We start from the raw sequence: 9,207 nt of genomic DNA, 5'->3' as shown, positions 1-9,207 counted from the left end.
TTTTAGTGACGAAAATTTTTGTCACTATAAGTGATTGGATTTTCTTAAAAAAAGTTTTAGTGACGAATTTTTTCGTCACTATATATACCCGAAAATAGTTTTAGTGACGAAACTGTTCGTCACTAAATATGATTTAATAAATTGAAATGGTTTTAGTGACGAAATATTTTCGTCACTAAATACTGTTTTTAGCGAGGAAAACATTTAGTGACGAAACATTTTCGTCGCTAAAAGTTTTTTTCTTTTTTAAACAAATCGGACTTTTAGTGACGAAATTTTTCGTCACCAAGACTTTTAGTGACGGGGCTACAGCGACGAAACGAATTTCGTCACTAAAAGTCTAATTTCGTCACTAAAGGTTCTTAGTGACGAAAAACTGATTTTTTAGTGACGAATTTTTTCGTCACAAAAATACATTTTGTTGTAGTGTCAATATCATGAGCATCTAAGGTAAATTCCTTTCTTCTCAGCCAACAACTCAACTCTTCCTCCCTTGTCACAGCATTTGCATAGAATTCTCTGATTAGAGGTTCACAACCAGGGGGAAGGCCACTCAGCAATTTTTCCTAACCTCTACCCTTAAAACAACCTGGAATAAAGGTGTCCTTCAATTCCCTGAAATCAACAAATCTCTCCTGAATGATGGTTCCTTTTGAGAAATAATCCCTATATCTCTCAAAGTGTTGGATTGACCTAAATAGGTTAGGGTCCATTTTCAGTCTTTTGTCAGTTTTCTTGGCAACAGTCTTCTTCTTTGTTGGAGATGCAGTCATCTATAGACAAGCAGAAAAGGCCATAACAAGACATAGCACAGAATGGGGAAATGCACACACATTAGTAACAAGTTAGTTACATAGTGAGAAACTGAGTGACCAGAAAAAACACAGAATAAACACAGTTGATAACCAAACATTGGATAAAACAAGTTAACCAAGTTTAAACTGTATGTATGCAGACAAATTCAGATAGATTTGAGCAAATGACAATGAGTCATTACCCATTGGGTATGAACAGTGCAAAAAGGAAAATACATGCAGCAACACCTATAAGATATGGTGATTTAAAAATCAAAATAATGCTAACCATAAACACCAAAAGCACAACCAAACAGAAAAACATAGAACCACAATAAAAATTGTAGAAAACCCCACATCCATATGCCCATAAACAAACTATGAAATATCAATGCTCAGACTAAAGATAAGCAAGCTAATGTAAACTAATAACCCTAAACACACCATTTCAACAAGAGCAAATAACATCACACACTCATTCTCAACAATATAGGCAAACCCATGTTCGAGCCCCTCAAAAACATAAACCAACAACACAACACCCAAATTCAAGAGAACAACAATGAAATCATGATGAATGAAGTGAAGAGAAGAAAACCCATACATTTTTCTTGGTGTTTGATGAAGACATGATGTAGAATTTGAAAGCTTTTGCAAAAATACACAGAGTGTTGAGAGAGAGATTTTGGGAAGAAGATAAACAGACACTGATATTCGAGGGGAAAACTGAAAAACCATTTTAAAACTATCTTTAAAATGCAAAACACGCATTTTTCGCGACTTACTTAAGTCGCTAGGGTAAGCCGTGAAACTGTGAAGGTAAGAAACTTGAAAATTTTCTCTAAGTATTTTTTGAGACTGGAAGGTTTACCCGCAAGATAGTCGCCAGAGGAGCCTCGAAAATCTCTGTGTACCCCTTACGACTAGACCTTCCACCTACGAACAAGTCGCCACATTGAGCCGCGAAAACCACAAAAACTCAAATTTTTTGAAAAATTTCTAAGTCTTTTTCGCGACTACATCCTTGACTCACTAGTGACCCACGAAAACTGTCGTTGTGAGCTTCATGACTGGAGCATGCGACTGGACCTACTCGCGACTGAGTCGCCAAAATAGGGCAATACTGTTTTTAAAAATTTTGACATCTTTGTAAAACAAAATACTTTCCAAAAACAAACTAAAACACTTAAAAATAGTTTTGTGTTTGATCAACAAAGATTGAGTATGTGAAAACACATTTAATCAAGTACAATCACACAAATGAATATGGCAGCATTTATTGAACATAGACTTGTGTGTTGTGTGTGGATATCAAAAATGAGATAGTCCTTAGTCCAATGTGAAGTTTCAATGATCAATTCAATTAAGGCATACACAACTAGCACTAGATTATGTGACCTATTTCAATTATAGAAACATGCATATATGACCTCCCATAAGCACTTAATAACAATTCTTTGAAACTTTTCATTTAGCTCCATATTCAACATATCATTTGCATTTTTTGAGCGAAGAAAATCTCATTTTGAGATAGATGCCTGAAACTTTTGATATTTCAATTGATGAGTTAGCTTTTGGCTTTTTGGGCATCATACATTTTATTTTGGTCGCTTTCCCTTTTTCCTAGTCGAATACTAGTATGTGCGACAGACTTTTGTAGCTCTTTATCTCTTTTGATTTGGAGATTTACATTTAGAGAGCTCTTTTAAGCATAAAAAATAAAAAGTGGGAAGATATATAGGCATGAGTCTATGCATGTTTCAAAATCAACAAAATCATTCCCTAATCAATCATGACAAGGTTGAAGATCTATTTACAACAGTCACATAGATTTCAGAATTCCTTCCACAATGATATGAGTGCATGAGAGACAAGCTAAGCTCGTTAAAAGCACAAAGCCATTAGTACAAAGGTACAAGGCAAAACATGCTTTAAGACAAAACTCAACAAAGTCGATCAAACTTTCTAGATTTTCTACTTTTTGTGTTTTTTTTTTTTTTGGACACGAAAGCAGTAAATAGGCAATTAGTGAAGGCACCAATCATCTTCATCACGTCCATCATTCCTGGATCATGGTTTTGACTTCTTGGTTGCTTACCACCTAAGACCTCTTGTCATTTCTTCTTCCTCGTGACCAAGGTGCGCTTGCATTGTTATCTGCTCTTAGCTTTTGATAGTTAGGTCTAGTATGTCCTTACAATCTGCAATAATGACACATATAATCTGTTCTAAGACCCAGTCGTGATCTTAAGAGAGATCTTGCTCTACCTTCAAATCTAGCTTTTGATTGATTTAGAAACTTATTAACCACTCGTTGCTCAACCAGCTTCTTCTTGTTCTCAACCTTAACATTCTCAAGGATGGGCTCTTCCATAATCGGCTCTATGGCCTTCACAAATTTCACTTCTCCGGTAGTTTTGGCCAATGAGCTACTCTCTCCAGTATATCCCAACCCAGACTTGTCTGAGAAATGTTTTTGGAATGAAATAACATCTTCCAGCTTCTTGGAAGAGACCCTTTCTATCTTGGCTTGTGCTTGCACTACCTCTTGCTCAAGAAATCTTACTTTGGTATAAGCTTCCGACAGCTCACCATTTAGTGTCTCAATTTCACACTTTGCCTCCTTGTATCGTGCTAGAAGACTTTTGTAATCTTCCTCAGCCCTCTTCATCTTCTTAATGGCTACATTAGCCACCTTAGCATATTCACTGGTCTTCTCAGGAGTGAGTTGTAAGTCTCTTGCAATCCCACTACTTTTACAACTTCCTCATCTTTAAACTCCTCAACTATTTCAATAGACTCCAAATTAGAATGTTCGCCACGTTCCTTCACAAGTGAACCCAAGATCATCCGAGGATTCCACATGTGCAATGGTCATGAATGAGGAGTAGTTTCCTTCTCTGTCACAGCTCTCTTCAGAATCAGAATTTGAAGAGTCTGTATCACTCAGCGTTGTGGCATACGCCTTGCCTTTCCCTCTCAAGAAATTGGGACACTCCTTCTTGAGATGTCCATGACCATTGCATTCAAAACACACAATGTTCGAAGGAGATTAAACATCCTTCCCTTCTTTCCTCGTAAACTCTTTCCTATCACCTCTTGAAGATAAAAATTTCCCTCTGTTGAATGGTTTCCCACTGTTCTTCATCTTCAGAAATTTGCAAAGTTTTTCGCAAGATATGCTACTTCCTTCTCCACTCAATCTTCTTCGAAAGGATCATTCATTCTTTCCATGATGGTTTTAAGAGAAAGCGATTTACTCGTCTTGTGGGAAGGCAGTCCAAGCTCATACGTTTGAAGTGACCCAATGAGCTCTTGGATCTTAATTTCATCCAAATCCTTGCTTTCCTCTATAGTTGTGACTTTTGTAGAAAGCTCTCCAGTAAGGACCTCAAAATTTTTCTCACCACCTTAGTATCTTCAATCTTCTCACCAAGATTGAGCTTCGCAATCACAATTTCATTGAACTTCCCATAAAATGAATCAAAGGATTCATCTTCACCCATCTTGAGCTCTTCAAACTTGGTGGTAAGCATTTGGAGTTTTGTGTCCTTCACCTTCTTAGTCCCCTCATAAGTTGTCTCCAAAATCTCCCAAGGTTCCTTGGCCACTGTCATGTGAGTATCCTGTGGAATTCATCTGGAGACACACCACAAAATATAGCATTTAAGGCTTTACTGTTAGCATTGGCTACCGCAAGAGCTGCCTTATCCCAAGTAGATTTAGCATCCTCCGGCCTAGTCCAACCTATTTCAACCGCATCCCACACGGTGTCATCAATAGAGCATAGAAATGCCCTCATTCTAACTTTCCAGAAGGCATAATTATTACCATAAAAAAATGGTAGAACATTGAGAGATTGAAACCTATCCATCTCAATAAGGGGTCAAGGATCACACTCAAGTATTAAAACCACAACGAGTGTACACACTTTGATACCAATTGATTGTTTAATATGGGTATGAAACTCCTTTGAACATTTAGACCCCTAATTACAATATTACTAATTCAAGCTTTAAATCAAACAATGTATGTGTGAAAAATGATAACAAACTTATAATAGAATTGATAACTAATCTAAGCCAAATATAAACACATCCACAGCAATAAATATAAGGCAAAGATAAAGGGAAGGAAGATGCAAACACACGGACAACACACAATGTGTTATCGAAGAGGAAACCGAAGTCCTCGGTGTAAAACCTCTCCGCCGCCCTCCAAGCGGTCAATAATCCACTAGAAAATGTAGTTGGGATACATGAACAGCAATAGACCCTCCAAACCTAATCTACCCAGGTACCTAAGCTCTCTAAACTTCTTGCTTTAACGAGGTTGCGCCGAACCTTTTTTTTTTCTAATTTACCGAATTCCGCTACTAGACCATAGCATCAACCAATGTATATTGGTTCCTTCCAAACTGCTTCCCTTAGCACCAAATGAACCTTTTCACAAATGTCGGTGTGGTGAGAAAAGGATTTGGTCAATGACCTCTCAAGGATGTGACAATGAAGAGAGTAGAGGAATTTGTAGAGACTCTAAGGTAAAGATTGTGGATGAATCAATCTTGTTTTTCTCTAGGGTTTCTCCCAAAAATTCTCTCTAGAAGCTCTCTCAATTTAGTGGGTATAAGGGTCTATATATAGTGGTGTGTGTTTGGAATACGAAGAGTCAGTTTTTGCCAAACAGGGCTGATTGGTGGCTTGGCCTCGCAACTGGTTTAAGTCGCGAGTTCAAGCCGCGAGATAACGGCCTGGCCAGCCTGGGACTTTTGTCCTGTAGTGTGACAGCTAGCGCGACCCTTCAGGTCCCTATGTGTGCATCTCACATGCTTGCAGTTGGCGGCTTGCCAGTCGCGAGTCAGCCACGAATCTCTACCTTCTTGCACATACTTGAGCTTTTCTTCACATCTTCTCACATACTACCCTTACAATAATCCCACCTAAATACAGAGTTACTAAGTGCTTAAATTACAAGCAAGTTGGCACAGAATAAAACCAACAAGATAGTTGATAAATTTCAACCTTACAATTTTGCTACAGTGTTTTTCAGTTTTCTGTTTTTAGCTGTATCCAAACAAACTCTTAGTATTAAGTTAGAGTAAAATCAATTGAGTCGTAACTTTAATTTGGGGGTCGAAACAGCTTTTGTGTTTTTAACACATTTTCGAGCTTTCAACATGGTCGTGATAGTAAGTTTCCTACTCGAGGTAACAATAAGATGTTAGTGGTCTAAGTCGCTATTATGTAAACTTTAATTCTTTCATAGTGGATCTGTTTTACCTTAAGGATAGCTAGGTTAAATTCTCCCTAGGTTTTTTACTGATTTCGTTTTCTTGGGTTATCACATCGTTGTGTTATTTATTTTCCACACTATTTCAATGATATGATTTATCTGTGTTAACCTAGATCTGAATAATTTACCTAAGTTAATCACTTGGCTAAATAACTAGGCTAAATACCTAAGTTAATGTCTGATGATGAATGTTTTGATGAATTCTATGCTAAACTGAATGATATTGTTAACTTTGCTTTTTAATTTGGGTGAAATCTATGATCAACCTAAAATTGTTAAGAAGTTACTTAGATCTTTGACTGAGAACTTTAGACCCAAAGTGACTACCATAACTGAAAGTAAGGATGTGGACTCCATCCCTGTTGATGAACTTGTAGGATCTCTCCAGTCCTATGACTTAGACCTACCTAAGACAAACAAATCCAAATCTATAGTTCTTAAGTCTGTTGATGTGAATAGATTTGATGATGAACTCTTTGCTACAGAGATTGCTTACCTTACTAAGAACTTTAAAAATTTTCTTAGGAACAATAACAGAAGGGCAAAAGGAAAAAATAATGCTGAACCTAGAAATTTTAGGAGGAATGAAACCACTAAGGTGAACAATAATGAAAAACCTAAAGAGAAAGTAGGTCAACCCTCTAATAATTCTATGGGTAAACAATGTTTTGGTTGTCAATGGTATGGTCATTTGAAACTAGAATGTCCTACATTCCTAAGATCAAAGGGTAAGGCTATGATTGTAACCCTTAGTGATGATGAAGTTTCTGATAATGAGTCTGGTAATGATAAAGATAGAAACTCTGTTACTTTCACAACTACTGCTGTAGTTGATAAAGAGTTGTTGTTAACGAGAACCCTTCTGATGCAGAACTCTTTGAGAATGCTGATTTGCAAGAAGCCTATAATAAGCTTTGCAAGATTGCTATAAAGGATGCTATAAATGTTGATTTAAGTTTACAAAAAATTGCTTCTCTTGAACTTGATAAGAAGAATTTGCTCTTGAAATTATTTGATACTAATGAATTGCTTGATAAGGTGAAGACTAAGAACATGTAATTGCTTGATAAAGTTAAAAATTTGGAACTTGAATTATCTGTTGCTAGAGAACAAACAAATAGGTCTGCTAGTTGCAAACTTGAACACATGTTGAGTATTCAGATGTCTCCCTTAGACAAAATTGGTCTAGGTTTTGAAGATAGCATCTCTATGCCTAAAAATCATTCCACAAACTTTATTTCTTCTTTTGAGCCTCCTGTGTGTGAGATTGTCAAACCAACAGAAGTTACTCCTCCTAGGAAGATTAGGGTTGATCTTCAAGAGTCTAAAACTAGGACTCCTAACCTTCCTAAGGACAAGTTGCATGATAGACCTACATGGGTTTGTCATTTGTGTGGAAAGTCTAGGCACATTCGTCCAAACTGTTTCAAGTTGCAAGCTGCTAAGCGAGCAAATAAGCTAAAAGTACCTGTGCCTCAAGCACAAGATCCTATGATACTTATTGGTGAGTTGGTAAAGGCTTTAAACCTTTATTCTAATCCTAGAGTTGCTCAGCATTCTAATATGAATAATAACTCCAATGCAAGAGTTGCATCTAAAAAGTTTTGGATACAAAAGGCTCGATCTAATTGAGTTTTTCTGACATGATCCTTGTAATTCATCTCTCTATTCTTTGTGACCATTCCTCTTTATTGTTTTTGTTTTATGTGTTTTTCTAGGATTTGCATTGCATGACATTCATGCATTTCATGATAGGATGTTTTTGTTATTCTTTTCAAAAATAAATAAATAAATAAAAAATAAAAAAGGAGGAAAAGGGAAGAAAAATGTGTTTTGCATTATTTTTCTTAGATTTGAAATCAAGCTTGGCCATATTATCTTTACATAACATCTTTATGTCCCTTGTTTAGCTTGGATGAGTTTATTTTATTGCACTTTACTAGTTTGAGTTTTATAGTGCATGTTGTGTGGGAGCTGTTTATAGTTTTTGATCACATGATCTTGATCTTGAAGTCAGATGCTTTTGATTATTGGACTTGAACTTAATGAGAAAGGCATAAATAACCGTCTCACCACTGTTTACTAGCCAATCGTGAACACTTTAGTGCATATTATAAGATTTTATACTCGAAAAAGTGTAGTACATGCACAAAAAGAACATAAGGTGTAGCCTCAGATTAAATGCTAAAATTGGTGTGTATATTATTGGGTTATAATAACTTCACAATCAAATAAAATTGGTGTGTACATTATGAGGCAAATCAAGAAACTTACATGATTGCAAGCTTTTATTCTATGAGATGTGGGAGTTATATGATGTAACTCTTTAAGTGATAGTCTCTTTCAAATTCATGTGATGAACTTTGTAGAAATTGTGATTGATTACTATTCACATATCATCTCACATATATCTCAAGCTTTTACTAGTTGCATACACTACACAAGTTATTTTTTGCTAAACTTAGTACATGTTATTGCCTGTGATCTTGTTGTGGCCATCCAAGATTGAAAGTTCCTTAATTTTAATGCAAAATATGCTTAAACTTTGAGATTTGAGGAAAAATTAATTGAAAATCTTGTTTTTGGAAGATCTGGGTTAAATTCAAGGGTTTTTGGAAAAAATTTCATATTATACTCATGCATTTTATTCATAAAACATTGTGTTTTAAGGAGTTTCTGCATTAAAATGCTCTATTTTTCGAAAAACAAATTTTTGCAGATTTTCGTTTGATTGAACTTGTTGCTCGATCGATCGAAATTGTGATTAAAATTGTGGTTTGAATCTGCCTGGCTCGTTCGATGCTCGATCGCTACTGGATCAATCGAATGTAATGTTTCGATCGATCAGATCTATTTTTCGATCAATCAAAAACCGTTCAAAGAGTTTTTTAAAATTTGAGTTTTTAAAGTATAATTGAACTATTCTCACTGCATTAGAGCATGCATCATGTGTTAATACTGTTCATGTATCATATAGATTTTTATTTTCTATATTGTTTTTGCTCTAACTATGTTTGATGTTGTCTACCCTTGGGTTTTTCTTTTTTCTATTTTGTCTCTTTTCTGTCTATCTTTTTTGATCTTTAGAATCATGATTAGGAAGACTAGAGCCCATAGGACA

The sequence above is a fragment of the Quercus suber genome, unplaced genomic scaffold (assembly GCF_002906115.3).
Source record: "Quercus suber isolate HL8 unplaced genomic scaffold, Cork oak 2.0 scaffold_103, whole genome shotgun sequence".
NCBI classification, from domain to species: domain Eukaryota; kingdom Viridiplantae; phylum Streptophyta; class Magnoliopsida; order Fagales; family Fagaceae; genus Quercus; species Quercus suber.
The sequence above is the reverse complement of the archived record's forward strand: the minus strand, read 5'-3'. Positions refer to the sequence as shown.